The 17,891-nt window shown below is 43.6% G+C and overlaps 1 pseudogene; it reads left to right on the top strand.

Annotated features, from left to right (window-relative positions):
- The first annotated feature begins 10,565 nt into the window (after window positions 1-10,565).
- Window positions 10,566-11,825, top strand: LOC131830270 (glyceraldehyde-3-phosphate dehydrogenase-like; annotated as a pseudogene).
- Window positions 11,826-17,891: the final 6,066 nt, after the last annotated feature.

Below are 17,891 nucleotides of genomic sequence, written 5' to 3'. Positions count from 1 at the left end.
GTGCCCCTCATAGATGTCATCATCGTGGGCAGCTCATGGCAGCGCAGGGGACAGGAATTTGTCTTGTTCAGCCAGAATGTAGTTGGAGTGGGAGGCGAGATGTCAAGCCATCTTAACGGCAGTCTCCTCCTCCAGCCTGAGAGCCCTCGAGGACAGTCCTGGGAAGGTTCTCAACCAGTCTTGGCAGCAGGTGGAGGCCGGAGGCGATCCTGATCTCCCCCCAACCCCAAGTCTCCAAAGTCTATCCCGTCGGGAAGTCGGGAAGTGACCTGCTGGAGCCGGCCGCCCTCCTGCTCCCAACTCCCTGGACACGTGCTCCCTTTCAACCTCAGCAAAGCAGTTTCCAGGCTTGGTTTTTCCAGAGACCTGCAGTGTATCATTCAAACATATCCTAGTGGGGATGGGGGTCTCAACCAGAGAAAGGCAGGCCCTTCCTCCCTTTTTTGGTGGGGGAGGTCTGAAACCATTTCACACTGCTTTCTAGGAGATGCTCTAGAGTCTGTGTCCTCGGACAAGCCATCCTGCATCCTGTTCGTCCCTGTGAGATGCAGGGAAGCCTCTCTTTCCTTCTGCCCGCCTTCCTCCTCCTCCAGCTTCAGTCCCTGCTGGAGCAGAAGGCCTCGCTGCCCGACTTCCTACCTCCACCCTGCAGAGACAGTACCTTGGTTGGTGGTCTCTGTCCTGAAGCCAAATGCCCCCTTCTTCCCCTCACACCGAGCTGGGCGTACAGACAGCATGGCGGGTGACAGGTGCAAGGACCACCAGCCGCGGTCTGTTGGGGCAGCAGCAAGATGGTAGGAATGCTGTGCACTGGAGGCGTTTTGTAGGGTTTCTCTTGGGATGAAAAGAAATGGTCCAGGGTGATGCTTGGGTGAAATGGGGAGAGACATAAAAAGATATCAATTTCCCATTATAAAATATGTCTGACGTGAGGGTTTAATCTGGAGCTGATTCTCCTTAGACCTATCCCTCCCAATCTATACCCGTCCTTAGTAACATATCAATCATTTCTTCCTTCACTTATTCATTTGTTCACTAATTCAATGATGTGTTGAGTGCCTTTATGTGGCAGCCCTAACTGTCCATCTGATAAAATGCTCAATCCAGCCTTCTTCCCCCTCTCACCATTCAGCCTGAGCCTTTCTCCTGGGATAAAAGATTTCAGAAGCTTACTACCCACTTGGCATCTAAGAACTATAAAAGCCATCAAGTCTTGAGGCAGGAGGGGAACTAGGAAACCAATACAATTAATTCTACCAGTCCACACAAACCACGGCTTCCAAACTTGAGGTCTGTTCTCCTACACCTTGGTCCCATTTTTGGTGAACACGACAATATCTTGCTGCTGCTACTAGATGATGGGCTTGATGGTTCCTAATATGAGAGGCAGGCACCCAGTCTCCCTTCTCTTCTGCTATCCTCAGCAGCGCATGAGGACTGACAGTGGTGAGGGTTCGGGGAGCAGATGTGATGAGTGAGTGGAAACTGGACCCTTCTCAGAGAAGGGCTGAGGTTAGTGATGTTGAGGAGGTAGGCTGAAAGCAGCTGGATCTTCTTCACGACAGTGGGGAAAAACAGTCGGAATTCCTATACTGTTGGTGCTGGGGACCCCACCAGCCATCTAGGGAAGGCTAGGGACCCCTTCTTAGATTAATATTTGTAAATTCCCGAAACAAAATATATAGGCTAGAAAGGAAGCCAATTATATTAGAATGCAATTATCAAAATATTTTTTAATTGTGGTAGGGTAATTTAGTGCTACTTTATGAACACATGAAAATAACAAAGCAATGTATTTAAAATATAGGCAACATTAACTCACGTTTCATTTCTTTGAAGACATATTCATAGGATGGTTATTGTTTCTCAGCTTGATCCTGGCCAATGTGACATGCTTGTCTTGGAAAGAGCAATGCACACGTCATGCTGGACACTCGGTTGACTTTGTTTTTAATTGTGATGGTTCCAAGGGTGGATTCACAAAGAGAAATTGATGCAAAATTATTTTAAAAGTTCCCAGCTTGCTCGACAAGGAACACCTTGAATCCTCCAAAGTTTATGGAGCTCATCTCCAACTGTGGGAACACACGACTCTGTCATTTGGTGGCTGACCCACTAGGGTCCAGAGTTGCTCCAGAGGTGACAAGCTATGACTTGTAAGTGTCTGCAGACAGGAGCACTGAGATCTTCTGCAATCTAGGGGCAGTCAGATAACCAACATCATGTCAAAGTAGAGCATGGGTGACATTTCAAGATCAGCATTAACTGTACTGCTATAGAAACACAGCTGAATTTCTCCTGGGGACAGAGTCACAGGTACCACAAATACTATGGATTGGTTTCCTACACCCACAAGGGGAGGAAACACTAAAATTCATTGGGAGGCTAGCAAAACAATGTCATTTCTTCCCATCGAAGTTCCCAGACCCCACAGAACACCTTGGAAGTCCACGGACACCAGATTAAGAACCACCCTTCTAGGGGAAGATGATGAGGAGCAGAGGTAGAAGCTGGCCAGACAGCACAGATCTGGAAAACTCCAAAATTCCAGATCTCAGCGGGCCGAGCAGAGGAAGGCCTTTAATGAACGAGACCATCCACATCCTCATGTCAGAGCCGTGGTGACATAGACCCTCTGCTCCCGCAAGATGCTCAACGAAGTCCCCCACTCCCACACGTGCTTCTGGAGTGAGTGGACCTTGAGGCAGAAATCAAGGAAGGGGCCACATTTTGTAACTGGATAAATCCAGGGGGACTGCATATCTGTTTGTCAATGAACCCAGATTCAGCTGAAGTGGGCACCTGAGGCCAAGAGGTAAGGCTCACCTGGAAATGTGCAGACCCTCAGGCCAGTCTTTGGTCCTCCACGGGTCTTGGGGTGCAAGTCCAGAACGATCTCATTTAGCTCTCAGGGTCCTGGGGACCCCTGCAGACCTTAGGTGGCATCTAGAAAGCTCACAGAGCCTTTTGCATGGGAGGAAATCAGTAACTCACCATTCTGATGGCTGAGAGGCTGGGTGCACTGGGGCACATCCCCACCCCACCCCCGCCTTCTTTTTCCGTGGCACGCAGCCCTTCCCTGTGGCTCGGGCCTCCAGAAGCGAGGCGAGGCCTTACTTGGTGTGTGGTGCCCCCGTCACCAGAGCTAAGGGTTTGCTCCTTTCAGAAATTCAAGCGAGAAACTGGCTCCTGGCAGTTACCAAGCCAGGCAGTGCTCGCTGAAGAAGCTATAATGAGAAGCCGACAAAAGAATCCCCTTTGCCCCTGTCCTGCCTCCAGCAAGCCGGCCGCTTCCCCCACGCGGTCTCCTCGACGCTGTTTTGTGCGCTTTCCTCCTCACCGCAACCTCCATTCCTGATTCCCATTCTTCTGAATGTGAAAGTCACGACCTTTGTGGTTTATGGGCCACCAGAGACTGAACTAAATGTGTTAGCTCTGAGTCCAAACAAGTAATAGCCGGCCAATTAAATTAATAATCCATATTGTTACAGTGTTTAACCATGGCTGTTTCCTCGGCGGTCTGTTTAAATCACAGCCAAGGCCTGACCTATTAAAATGAATAACTGGAATTATGAGAAAGTCCATTTAATAAACACGGTGAGGAACGCAGCACAATTGGGCATGAAATATTTATTGCCACTTGAAGCAGAGCGCTGTTTGGGACTTTAAGATGGCATTAATGAATGGGTTTTAATTTCTGGCTCGCAAGGTGGGAGGTGGGGCTGGGACCGAGGGCGCCCTTTGGCAGATTCCTGGAAAATACGGCTCCTGTTATATTCTTACTTTGGGCTGGGGCTGTTTGTTGATGCGTGGGGCTCCCCCAATCCACTGTGGAAGAAGCATCTTTCCATCTGTGGAAGGTGGGCATCTGACCCCTGCCCTCTTGTGGACATAGCACTTGCTCAGTAAACGCTTGCTGGATGGACAGATGGGAGGGTGCGTGGGTAGACGGATGACAGATCAAACATTTTGACACCTTAGTATCCACATCTGAATGACCTAGGACAGATAAAACACTTAACATCCTGACCGATACAGGCTGCATCCTTAATAAACAGTAACTGCCCTTGAAGTTAGGAAAGCAAAGTCTGGTTAATTTACTGGAAATTCAGTGCTCACATTTGAGAATTCCTCAGGAGCCCCAGAGCTGCCCCAGGACCCTGAACTGCCCATTTAGCTTTATGGGCACTTGGGAGCCTGTTTTTGATGAGATGTTTTTGTTTGACTATTTTTGGCTTTTCTCAGAATGGATTGTTTCTTTCCCTGCTTTCCCGAAGCTCAGTGCCTTATCTCCACATTTGTCTGGACATGTCCTGTTTTCCCAGGTATGACTCCCTTTCACGGGGTCTGCCCCCTTTTCCCAGACCTCAGCTCTGAAGTTCTAATAATGGGTTTAGAAATTGTGGTTGCTGTGATGATAGCCCTAAGCAAGTCTGCTAACCACCAAGTCAAGCAGAGTGGCTATCGGGGATCTATCAACATGGTGAGTGGGCCTTCATCGGAGACCCCCCAAGATGGGACAAGGAGGGGTCCACTCCTGCCAGAACTTGTTTTCCAGAGGAAGCAAAAAGCAGGCAGACCAAGCCATATGCTGATGGAGCACATAGGACATTGTGAGGACTAAGGGGGCGGGAAGTGGAGACTCGGGAAGGCCTGGCGATGGTCTCCCCTCTGAGAACCAGGGGGAGTCTCCTGGAGACCACAAAAATACCCTCAGCTCCAGTCAGCCCACCCCCAAGTCTAAAATTAAATGTATTACTGCATGCAAGACAAGCAAAGGGCGGTCTCATTTTGAAGAGGGAGAATCTTGAAACTGAAAATAGGGAAAGAGGGATGTAGGATTGCTTTCCTTTGGAGAAAGATAAGATGGTTCTGACCTTGTGGAAGACTTGGTGGTGTCTCGTCTCCTCTCCTCTGTGTTCAAAAGCTAAGGATGATTCCAAAGAGGAATGTGCTAAGTGGCCAGCATCCCATGGAAGGTGTCCTAGGAAGCTTGCCTGCCCGAAGTGGGCTTCGGAGGGCTCTGTCTTCTCTGCCTGCCCTCGGCTCATCTCCTGTTGTCCATGACTTGAATCTCTCTAAGCCTTAATGATGGTTGCAGGCTGATGGATATCATGACCACGTCGGCATCCTGTTTTCCCGTACATTGGAGGGAGATTTCTGCCAAATAAAATATGTCTATGCCAAAGATGCTTTCATGGTAGAAGCCTTCAGAAGTAAAGAAAAACACAAGGTAGAGTTGCTTCTTATCACCCATCCCTCCTCTACGAGTCGTGAGTTCCTACAGAGTGAGACCGTATCTCATTCATCTTTGTATTCCCTGCTGTGATTTGCACATGCGCTAACATCTTTCTGGTTCTCAGCAAACACTGTGCATAATAAAAAGCCACTATTTATAGAGCCTTTATCATATCCAAGCCTTGTGCTAAGTTATTTGCCTGTGTTCTCTCGTGTCCTATTCCCAACCACATGATGGCTTTCCATCATGATGCCCCATTTTACGGATGACGGCATTGAGACACAAAGAAGCTAAAAAATCGTCCCGGATCACCTAGATAACAAGCAGCAACCCTGGCATTTAAACCCTGGTTTTTGTAGTTTCAATGCCTTTGCTTTCATTGCCATGTTTCATTGCCATGTTGTTTGGTCTCTGAAGAGAAAAATGTACATGGATACATAGCTCCTCCTCAAGAGTTTGTTGGGGGGTTTTTTGTGGTTTTTTGTGTGTGTGTGTGTGTGTGTGTTTTTCTATTTTTTTTTTTTAAGATTTTATTTGTTTGTTTGAGAGCAAGAAAGAGAAAAACTGGGGCAGTGGTGAGGGATAAGCAGACTCTGCACTAAGCACAGAACCTGACAGGGGGCCTGATCCCATGACCCCAACATCATGACCAGAGCCGAAATCCAGAGTTGAATGCTTAACCGACTGAGCCACCCAAGCGCCCTCATCTTCAAGAGTTTGTAGTCAAGTAACAGACACATAAAGAGGTCATTTAAATGCAGTGCATTGGTGAGCTCTGCCCCGGTGACAAGGGGGAATACCAACGTGGTTCCAACAGTCTAATCTGTAGGGAATCAGGACAGCTTCCCGGAGGAGGTGAGATTATAATTTATTTTATTAAAAGATGAAAGGTTGGGCAGACCAAATGTTAAGTGAAAACAGGAGACTATCCAAGCAGAAGGAAGAACTTGGACGATAGGAAAAGATCTTTGGATCCAACACCTTGGCAGGATGGTTCTCAGTGGTAAAAAGATGTCAGGACCTAATTACGAAGGAACTACCATGGAGGAAGGTGTCTGTCTAGCTACTGCGGAACTCTTCCCTGTGCCTTCAGCTAGAGATCCCAGTCGTTCCTCTGTATCCCACACCCACTTCCTGCAGGCTCTTCCTAATGGACTGTCTCTAGGTGCAGACACCCGGGACACCAGACAATTCCACCCAAATACCTCCAGCCATTAATCCAAACTGAGCTCATCGGGTCCACTCCCCCAGGAACTGGAATGTGAAGCCCTGAGAACAAATCAGCTCTCTTTGGGAAGATGGGCCGACAGGTCACATAGACACGGGAATGTGCCGTTTTGTGGTACCCACCAGGGAACCGTGGGTGAGCAATTAGGAAGTCTGAAAGCTGATGAATGAGAAAAGAGAAATAAACAAGCAGCTGAGATGCACAGGTGATCCCACAGCCTCAAAGAAGGAATAACAGAGAAAGGAGAAAGCAGACCCGGCCACCGCCAATGAAGAGGAGAGGGTAACCGCCTTGGTTACTGAATCACAGGGTCATTTCTTGCCTTGAAATGATGCAGTTTATAATCAATCCCTCTTTACTCACAGCCGCTTCAATAGGGTCTCTGAAGACACACCTGAGAGAAGAGACATCCATTCAGGGCTGGATAGGCAAAGCATCCCAGCCGTGCAGAGGACGCCTCCAAGGCTGTTCCAGAACTCAGCCTGGCTCTGACAGAAGGTGGTGCCGCGCCCAGACCTAATGGAAAAAAGCAGCCCCGGAGTCATTGTTATCTCTGTATGTAATTACAGAGACTCAGGCTTTGCAAGACTTCTTTGAGAGTTCTGCTTTTACAGCAGGTCAAACCTTTATCTGCACAATAAATTGTTGAGGTTATGATTAACTAGGGCTTATCCATCAACAGTGCGGTCTTTTCTGCAGTGTCCACACCGATATTTCTCATTTTGATATATGGCCTCACTTCACTGCTTCAGTGACGAATATTAACACAATATGGACATTTCAAAAGTAATCTTAAAAAGATTATTTTTTTTTTTTTTTTTTTTTTTTTTTTTTTTTTTAAAGATTTTATTTATTTATTTGACAGACAGAGATCACAAGTAGGCAGAGAGGCAGGCAGAGGGAGAGGAGGAAACAGGCTTTCCACTGAGCAGACAGCCCGATGCGGGGCCTGATCCCAGGACCCTGGGATCACGACCTGAGCCGAAGGCAGAGGCTTCAACCCACTGAGCCACCCAGGCGCCCCTAAAGTTACTTTAAAAAAAATAATTTTAAAAAATCTTTAAAAAAGTAATCTCAAAAAATCTTTAAAATCTTTTAAATCTTTTAAAACTCTTGAAAATTTAAAAATCTTAAAAAGTAATCTTAAATTTACTGAATTTGATTTAATTAAAATTAAATTTAAAATTAGAAGTTAAAGTAAAAGTAAAAAATTTTACTTAAAAATCTTAAAAAATCGTCACTGCTTCAGTGACAATTGTTAATATAATAATGATATTTCAAAAGTAATCGTTTAAAAAATAATCATAAAAAATAAATAAAATAAATAACAATAATAAAAATAAATAATAAATAATAAATAAATCATTTCATTATCAATTATTTATTTAATTATTTATTATTTATTTAAATAAATTCTTATTTCTTATATTTTATTTATTTATTATTTATAATAAAATAAAAAATAAAATAAATAAAAATAAATTTTTAAAAAATCTTTAAAAATCTTAAAAATCAAAAAATCTTAAATTTACTTAAAAAGTAATCTTAAAAATCTTTAAAAAATTAATCTTAAAAATATATAAATACATACTGAAGTTGTAACTTTTTCAGATGCAAAAAAAGTATGATTTCGTTGCGCCAATAGCACTACATGAAGATAGTTACTGTAAATGAAATATCAAACTACATATACTTATGTCTTCACATAAAAGTCTATATGAATTTCTTGCCCCAAACCTGGTATCAGCCTTTATCCAGAGATCCCTAGTTTTGGTGAGAAATGGTATTTATAAAACAGTCTTGGAAGATGGAGCTCTCGTTGCAGTTGGATTGGTCATTGTTTCTAGGTGTTTAGATGGAAAGTATTGGAAAACATTTTTTTAAAGGAAAAGACATCATTGTTTATGCTGAATATCCAATTCTAACCTAGAATTTCTGTACTTTGACTTACTTGGTTTTATATACTTATTTCTTTGATGGTGAAAATCTTGGTTCCTAAGCACACCAATGTAATTAATTACTCATTTGATATATTGGAGATAGTTTCAAAATAAGAATATCGATATTAATACAAACAATATGATTTTTGAGGTACAAAATGAGAGTGGAACATCTGTCGTATCAGAAAGCAAAGCTGTCAAAGACTTCTATAATCACATCACAAGGACACAGTATGAGCTTGAAGTGGCTCCCCACTGGCCAAAGGTGGAGAAATTTGAGCATAAAAAATACTTATAACTAGGGGCGCCTGGGTGGCTCAGTGGGTTAAGTCTCTGCCTTCGGCTCAGGTCATGATCTCAGGGTCCTGGGATCGAGCCCCGCATGGGGCTCTCTGCTCAGCGGGGAGCCTGCTTCCCCCTTCCCTCTCTCTGCCTGCCTCTCTGCCTACTTGTGATCTCTGTCTGTCAAATAAATAAATAAAAATCTTTTAAAAAAAAAAAAAATTACTTATAACTATATTGAATCAAAACACATCATATATGTCCAAATCTGTGAACTCATACTGATACTTTTTTTTCAATTTTTTAAAAGATTTTATTTATTTATTTGACAGAGATCACAAGTAGGCAGAGAGAGAAGAAGAAGCAGGCTCCCCACAGAGCAGAGAGCCTGATGTGGGGTTCGATCACAGGACCCTGAGACCATGACCTGAGCCAAAGGCAGAGGCTTTAACCCACTGAGCCACCCAGGTGTCCCCATACTGATACTTTTAAAAGAACTTTTGGAGCATCTGGCTGGCTCAGCCGGTAGAGGGTATGACTCTTGTTCACAGGGTTGTTCAAGTCCCACATGGAATGTGGAGCCTACTTAAAAAAAAGAAACTTTCTTTTAAAAAAAATAAAAAAATAAAGGAACTCTCATAGATAATTTTAGAAGAGGCTAGGAAGCTAATTCATTTTTCAAGAGCCACAAAATTAAGAAAAAAACCCAGTATTTGCCTGCCTTCCTAGCAGGAACTATAGTTAAGAATAACCATAGAACCGCTTTATTTCTTTTCAGGAGGCTCCACACCCAGCATGAAGCCCAATGTGGAGCCCCACAGGCTCACACCAAGATCAAGAGTTGGACACCCAACCGACTGAGCCATCCAGGTAACCCCATTTGTTATTTTTAAGTTTAACAATAATAATCATGGTTATGATATAACAAAGAATCCTTTTACATTTAATAGATACACTGAAAATGTACAGTGAATGTGATGTTTGAGATTTGATTTAAAATAATGTGGGGGATTCATGTATGCGAAGGGGAAGGAGGATGATATAAGGGAAGCAAGACAGACTGTGTGTGGTAAATGCTGAAGTGGAGGCTACAGCTCCGTAGGGATTGTCTTTGCGTTTACGTTTTTAAAATTTTCCGTAATAAAGTTAAAAAATAAGCCTGAAAACTTGGCCAACCAACATTTTCAAAATAGCCTCCCTCATGATTAAAGAAATGCAAATTAAAGTGACAAGAAATAATTTCCAACCTATCCGATTGGCAAAAGTTAGAAGTTAATACGTGGTGCTGGTGAAGATGTGGCAAATGGGCATTCTTATGCATTCCTGGTTTACTTGCTAAGTATTTTGGCAATACAAATAAAAATTGTTAAGGGATGCCTGGGTGACTCAGTTGGTTGGGTGTCTGACTCCTGAGTTTGGGCTCCGGTCATGATCTCGGGGTTGTGGGATGGAGCTCCTTGTCTGGCTCTGTGCTCAGCAGGGAGTCTGCTTGAGAGTCTATCTTCCCTCTCCTTTGCTCCTCCCCCTATGCACATGCTCTTTCTCTCTCTCTCTCTAAAATAAATAAATAAAATCTTAAAAAATTATTTAAATATGTGGGTGCTCTTTGCCCTAGGAATGCCAGTAGTAATTTACCCAAAGGAAATGACCAAACAAGCATATAAACTATCTGGTGAAAAATATTAATTACAAGATAATTATAATAGGAAAATTTTTAAATTAACTTAAATACACACTAATAAGGAATTGGCTTTAAGACTAAGGAAGAACCACATGATGGAGACATATGCATAAGAACTATAATGCACTCTCCTCCTCCATATCCAACAGACAACTACGTCTTCTGATGCAATGTCAGCCACATCCCTGAGACAAGATGCTGAAGGTCAGAGTAAATGGATTTGACCATATTTGGCACCTGGTCACTAGGGCCACTTTTAAATCCAACAAAGGGGATATTGTTGCCATCATGATCCCTTCATTGGCCTTAACTACATGGTCCACATGTCCTGGTATGATTCCACCCACCACAAATTCCACAGCACAGTCAAGGTTAAGAATGGGAAACTTGTCACCAACGGAAAGCCCATCTCCATCTTCCAGGAGTGAGATCTTGCCAACATCCTGTAGTGTGATGCTGGTGCTGAGTATGTGGTGGAGTCCACTGAGGTCTTCACCAACATGGAGAAGGCTGGGGTTCACTTTAAGGGTGGGGTCAAGAGGGTCATCATCTTTGCCCCTTCTGCTGATGTCTCCATGTTTGTGGTGGGCGTGAACCATGAGAAGTATGACAACTCCATTAAGATTGTCAGCAATGCCTCCTGCACCACCAACTGCTTGGCCCCTCTGGCCAAGGTCATCCATGACAACTCCAGCATTGTGAAGGGACTCATGACTGTAGTCCATGCCATCACTACTGCTCAGAAGACCATGGATGGCCCCTTGGGGAAGCTGTGGCATGATGACTGAGGGGCTGCTCAGAATATCACCCCTGCTTCTACTGGTTCTACCAAGGATGTAGATAAGGTTATCCCTGAGCTGAATGGGAAGTTCACTGGCATGGCTTTCCATGTCCCCACCCCCAGTATGTCAACCATGAATCCGACCTGCTGTCTGGAAAAAGCTTCCAAATATGATGGCATCAAGAATTTGGTGAAGCAGGTATTGGAGTATCCCCTTAAGGGCATCCTGAGGTACACTGAGGATTAAGTAGTCTCCTGTGACACCCACTCTCCCACCGTCAGTGCTGGGGCTGGCATTGCTCTCAGTGACCACTTTGTCAAACTCATTTCCTGGTATGACGATGAATCTGGGTACAGCAACCTTATGCTCCATATGGCCTTTAAGAAGTAAGAGCCCCCTGGACTACCAACCCTGGTGAGAGTAAGAGGAAAAGAGAAGCCTCCAGCAGCTGGGGAGTCCTTGTCCCAACTCATCTTCCAATACAATGAGAATCCCCCAACCTCCACAGTTTCCATCACAGACCCCTAAAGAAGAGGAGGGGCTTGGGGAGCCCTACCTTGTCATGTACCATCAATAAAGTATACTGTACCCAGCCAACAACAACAACAACAACAAAAACCAAAAAGAACTATAAGGCAGATGTATATTTATTAGCATGGAAGGATGTGTCATAGCTCTATCAAGAAAGCACAAAATCAAGTTCCAAAGGCTAGCTAAGATACTTTTAGAAAAGTAAAAAGTAAAAAAGTAAAAGTAAGATACTTTTTTGTTTTTTAAAATGTGGAAGGAGAAACAATTAACAATGACTACCCCTTAGTGGTAAAAGCATGGATTGTTTTTTATTGCTTTTCTTTTGCTTATTTTTTCACCTCTCTAAATGAATTTTGACTAGTTTTGGAATTCTAAATAATGAATTCCTGTGTAATTAAAATAGCCTTCGCCTAATGAGATGACATGATATCTGGAATTTACTCTGGTCGTCTAGAGGTTGGGTTACAGATGAAACAAGTCTGGCTCTGAGTTGACAGCCCTTGAAGTTGGGTGACTGGGTACCTGGGGGCTCATCTTACTTTGTTCTCTACTTCTGTGTATGTTTGGAATTTTTCATTCTAAAGTGTTTTCTAAAATACTCCTTTTCAGTACAAAGTGACATCTTGTCATCTTTTGTCCCTGCCCGACCCACAATACACCTCTAGAGGTCACAAAGGGCCAGCACCATGTCCAGAGACATTAAGGCTATCTGATATTTTGATTGCTAAAATGGCTCCCCTCTCCTGTGGCCACAAAGACATTGAGTGAGACTCCCCCTTGCCCTCTTTTCAGCCTACACGAGACAGCTGCCTGGAGCCAGCAGTGGGGACTTCAGTCAAAAGCTAACTGGTCCACGTGAGAAACAAATCCATAGCCTTAGCACCTTTTAACAGTCTGATTCCTGGGTCGCCGCATCTATGATGGCCGGCATTGCTTCCTCCCATGTGGGGCCATCTCTTTCTCAGTGGAAGGAAGTATGGAGAGATTAGTGGATTTGGCATACCCAGCCTAAAGATGGCTTCTTTTTACTTGGCTCCTGCCCTGTGCCTTCTCACCCAGGCATATTGGCTATAAAAGTGCCTAGCATGCAAAAAATCACTATGAATATTCATGAAGTCATATTATAAATAATACTCCTTTAAAAATGAATAATTGTCTGGCTAGTCTCCCTGGAAATTGAATTCCTCTCCCACACTTTGAGTCACTTGGAGATTGTTAATAACATTGGTCAGCAAACTGTAGCCCAAATCTGGTCCACCATCTATTTTCACATGACCTGCAAAACTAGAATGGTTTTTTTAAAAAACATTTTAAATTGTTGAAAATTTTTTTTAAAAAAATAATAAGATTTGGTGACACATAAAATTAAATTAAATTCAAATTTCAGTGTCCATAAATACAGTTTTATTGAAGCATAAGTCACACTCATATGTTTATCCATTGCCTGTGGCTGATTTCACACTACCATGACAGAGTCTTTTGCAACTCAGGCCATATGGCCCATGCAGCCTAAAATATTTACTCTGGCTTTTTAGAGAAAAAGTTTGCTGACCTCTGGCTTGAAGTTCTCCTAACCGCTCTTGTGGTTCCCCCTTGTCCAATTGAGCTGAACAGCAATGCCATCCATTGCCAGGAAGTGAGACTGTCCCTCACATATCAGCCGGCAACTGTCCAGATTTGAGGCTTTGGGTTTTAGAAATATTCATTTAATCACCCAGCAAGGATTTAATGACTGTTAACTTTGTAACACATGCAGTTTTAAGTTCTGGGTTTCTGGGGCAGCCAGGGTGACTCAGTCAGTTGAAAGTCTGACTCTTGATCTCAACTCAGGTCTTGATCTCAGGGTCATGAGTTCAAGCCCCACATTAGGCGTGAAGACTACTTTAAGTCCTGGGTTTCTAGCAGTACAGGAAACAAGCAAAAAATTCTCTCTTGGAGCTGAGGTTCTGCTGAAGAGAGATGATTACAAACAAGTTGAATAATAATATGTAATAGGCTAAGTGGCCTTAAGTGCTTTAGAGGGAAAGAAAGAAGAAAAAAAAAAAAAAAACAAGCAAGGTAGGGGTAAGAAGGTTAGGGAAGGGGAGGGTAACACTTTCCAATCAGGTTAGGAAAGACTCCATGGACAAGGTAACAATTGTGTAAAGACTTGAAGGCAGTGAGGAGCAAGTCATGACTATACCTAGGAGGAGAACATTCCAGGCACAAGGAACAGCAAATACAAAGTCCTGATGTGCACCGTGCCCTTTATACTCCAGGATTATCAAAGGCAATGAGTGGTAGAGGTTGAGGTCAGGGAGGCGAGGGGTAAGGAACAGATCATATGGGGTCTTGCAAGCCATGTGAATAACACAGCTTTCAGCCAGAGTGAGAGGGAGGGCGATGGGGGATAAGAGCAGAGAAGTATCACAGTCTTATATCCAATTCCTTATTTAACATCTATCTAAAATATTTCACAACTTTAAATAAATGAGGCATACTCTTCCTTTTATTCTGATTTCTTAAGTTTAAAGAAGCATTGAAATGTATGAGAACAAGTATAAAAGTTTAATAAAAAGATAAAAGCACATCAGTGAGGGATGTCTGGGTGGCTCAGTCGGTTAAGCATCTGCCTTTGGCTCAGGTCATGATCTCAGGGTCCTGGGGTCGAGTCCCACATCAGGTTCCCTGCTCAGCAGGGAGCTTTCTTCTCCTTCTCCCACCCCTCCTCTGGCTCATGCTCTTTCCTTCTCTCTCTTTTTCTCTCTATCAAATAAATAAAGTCTTTTAAAAAAGAGAGAGAGAAAGAAACAAAGCACATCAGTGAGTGTTTCAGTTATCCATTGCTGCATTAAAAATCAACGCAAAGCTTCGTGGTTTACCAGAACAATATTCTGTCATTTCCCATGGTTCTGTGAAATGAGTGGGATCAGTAGGACGATTCTTCTGCTCTTTTTGGCATCAGCTGAACTGGGCTGGAAAGTTCAAGTTTTCACTCACATATCTGGAACTTCGTTGTTCCTCTCTTTGACCTCTCCTCATGGCTACCTCAGGCTTCTTCACAGCAGGATGGTTTTGGGGTTCAGAGCTGACTTTGAGAGGAAAAAGTCGAAGCTACTACACTGTTGAAGGCTAGACCCAGAACCAGCACAGCATCACTTCTGCCACATTCTGTTGGCCAAAGCAAATCAAAAGCCAACTCAGCCCGAAGGATAAAAGAGATCCCACCCAGTGATGGGTGGAGCTGTGTGTACTACTTGACAAGAAGAAAGTGACTGTGGCCCTCTTTAGAGACTTCCCCCCATAGGACTTCCCCCCCAAACTCTTGAGCTCCTCTCCTCTCTTTCTGACCATTGTGTATGCATATTGATAGGTGTGATTAATAGATAGTGACTGATTAACTTTATATTCTGGAATCATGAGATTCCCTAAGTCTTGAACATCCTTCTGAGAAGCATCCTGAGTCCTGCACCCATGGAGACTGTCCCTTTTCCTCCCTGATTCTGCCGGCCCAGCTGTCTGGCTGAGCCTCCTTGATGTTCCCGGGCACTGTCGTACTCCAACAGGCAGCTGCGCTAATCTCAGAAGACGGGGTGGGTGGTGTGGCATTCTGCAGAATTTAGGGAATGTGATGCAGCTCTTTCCCTAGAAGAAGCCAAAACTTCCCAGACTGGCCGGATGCAACCCTGCCATGATGCTGATCCCTGCCCCCGCCCCCTTCCCTGTAGGAAGAGACATGGAGGATTAAGCATTTCAATCACCTCTGGACTTTAAAAACAAAAACAAGTCTTTGTTTGAAAATAAAATCTTAGATTTACAGAAGAGTTACAAAAACTGTACTAAGTTCCCCAAATAACTTTTGCCCAGCTTGATCTGATATTCTCTCCTTATATAACCATGGTACATTGTCAAACCTAAGAGAGTCACACTGGTACAATACTACCAATTCAACAACAGACTTGTTCAGTTTTCCTCCAAAGACCAATCTTCTGTTCCAGGGTCCCATCTGGGATCCTACGTTACCATTAATGCTTCATGTCTCCTTGGTCTCCTCCAGTCTGTGACAGTGTCATAGTCTTTCTTTGACTTCCATGACCTTGACACTTTTGAAGAACAGCAGTCAAGTATTTTATAGAATGTCTCTCGATTTAGGATTGACTGATGTTTTCTCATAATTACACTGAAGTTTACAGGGTTTGAGAAGACTCTCACAGAGATGGGGTACCTTTTACCACTTCATGTCCAGGGGCCCGTGACTGTGATTACCTTGTTACTGGTGATGTCAACCTTGGAGTTCACTGCCCTGAAAGTGGCGTTTTTGAGATTTCTCTCCTATAAAGTTACTACATTTCCCTTTCTGTTTTCTATCCCTTAGTGTTGAGCCCACACTCGAGGGGAGAGGAATTGAGCTTCTAGAGGAAGGAACTTTTGAGCTTTTAAAAATCCGCAGCACGCTTGGGCAGGGTTGCCAGCAGGGAGGGCCCCAAGCCTGCCCACTGACTTGCTGGTGACCTTGGATGAGTCACCCAGTCTCTCAGAGTTGGGATTTCCCTCCCTCTTGTGAAATCCACAATGGCATCCCTGCCCTACAGCTGTCTCCTGGGAGAAATTTCAACTGGTAATGCTTCAAGTTGCTGGAAGAGAGATCTGATGGGGAAAAAGGGTCCTTGCCAATTACAGCTGAAGTCTTGCCCTGGTCTATAAACATTTTCCAATCCTTAGGTCCATCATCCCCACAACGGGAGCGCCCCCTGAAAGTGATGAGGCCATCACCATTTTTATAAAATGGTCTCATGTTATTAACATGCTAATACAGGCTAGATGTAGAAAGAAAATACTGGAGGGAAACATTTTTGTAAAGTGAAGTGTAATTTTTTAAAGGGAATCATTCCCCTGAATCAGATTTTTTGTATAAAATCACTTTCACTGACTGGATTTGCCTCCACCAAAAGGCTCCAGGAATTCCTCCCAAAACACATGCCATCTTCATACAAATGCCTTGGAAAAAACAAGTTTTCTACATTAACAGTGATGAATTACCTTAGAATTGTCAATTGTCATAACCATTTCACATCCTTGAAGGTTGGTTCTTTCTTAGTGGAAAATGCTGGTCAACCGTATATTTTTGACTTTTGGTACTAACTATAGAACTAAACCCCAAGAGTACTGCTGTTTGGTGATTTTAGGAAAGATGTAATTTGGTGATTTTAAGAAAGATGCTGATGAGGTAGTTTTTGTGGGGATAGCTCTATCTGCTGGGATTGGATGTCTTCCTCCATTCTTTGGAAATCACAGCACTCTACCTGGGCTGCCATGTCTGCACAGGCTTTGCCATGTGCAACTCAAGGCCATCCCTCACAAAGGCTCTGATGTATTACCAACTTCAGTAGGTGTATTACCTAGGTGTAATACCTAGGTGTATTACCAACTTCAATAAAGAAATCCCTTAAAGAGTAGGTACTTGAGTCCTTATTGAACACAGATGTGTTGAGCCTGGTCTGTGCTATAGGCCATGTAAAGCACGACAAGGTGAACAGTATACACAGGTACTCTACTCATGGACCTTAGACTGATGAGGAAGTGAGTGAGTTATCAGTCAATGCATGGAACATGGTGAGTAATCTGATAGGATTAGTACAGGAGCTCAAGAATGTATGATGGGAGGTTCAACATAGGTTCAACGTTTAGATGAGTTAGAAGAGAACAAGGAGCTGTAGGACTGTTAAGGACCTGATGTGAAATAGAAACAAAGACGAGCCATGGAATGTGGGACATCATGATCATCTCTCGCTTGTCCATTTCTGTCCCCCAGCCTGGTACTTTAGATGGGATCCCCTCCTCCCTAGCTTCAGAGGTAATTTCTGTCCTTTGTGGTAGTAATTGGGTGAAGTGGCCCAGACTTAACCCAAACAGCAAATGACATTCCCCTGGCCATAGGAATTGGCTCAGGACAGTCCAGTTAGAGCAAAGATAAAGATTATTCCCCCCACCTTGGATATGACCTACAAAGCTTTATTTATTGTTGGAAGTCATTATACAACCATCAGGGAAAACAGACTGAGGACAAAACCAATACACTGTAGAGAATTGCAAAGCCAGTGCCCTAATCAAACTGTACCTGAAGCCCACTTACCACTGATCTTTTGACTGATTCACTAGCTGATAAATCCCCTTCTTGTTTAAGTGAGCTTGAGCTGAGCTTTTTGCTATTTTCAGTGAGTCATTCTAA

Source organism: Mustela lutreola, chromosome 4 (genome assembly GCF_030435805.1).
Source record: "Mustela lutreola isolate mMusLut2 chromosome 4, mMusLut2.pri, whole genome shotgun sequence".
Classification (NCBI taxonomy): domain Eukaryota; kingdom Metazoa; phylum Chordata; class Mammalia; order Carnivora; family Mustelidae; genus Mustela; species Mustela lutreola.
The sequence above is the reverse complement of the archived record's forward strand: the minus strand, read 5'-3'. Positions and strand labels throughout refer to the sequence as shown.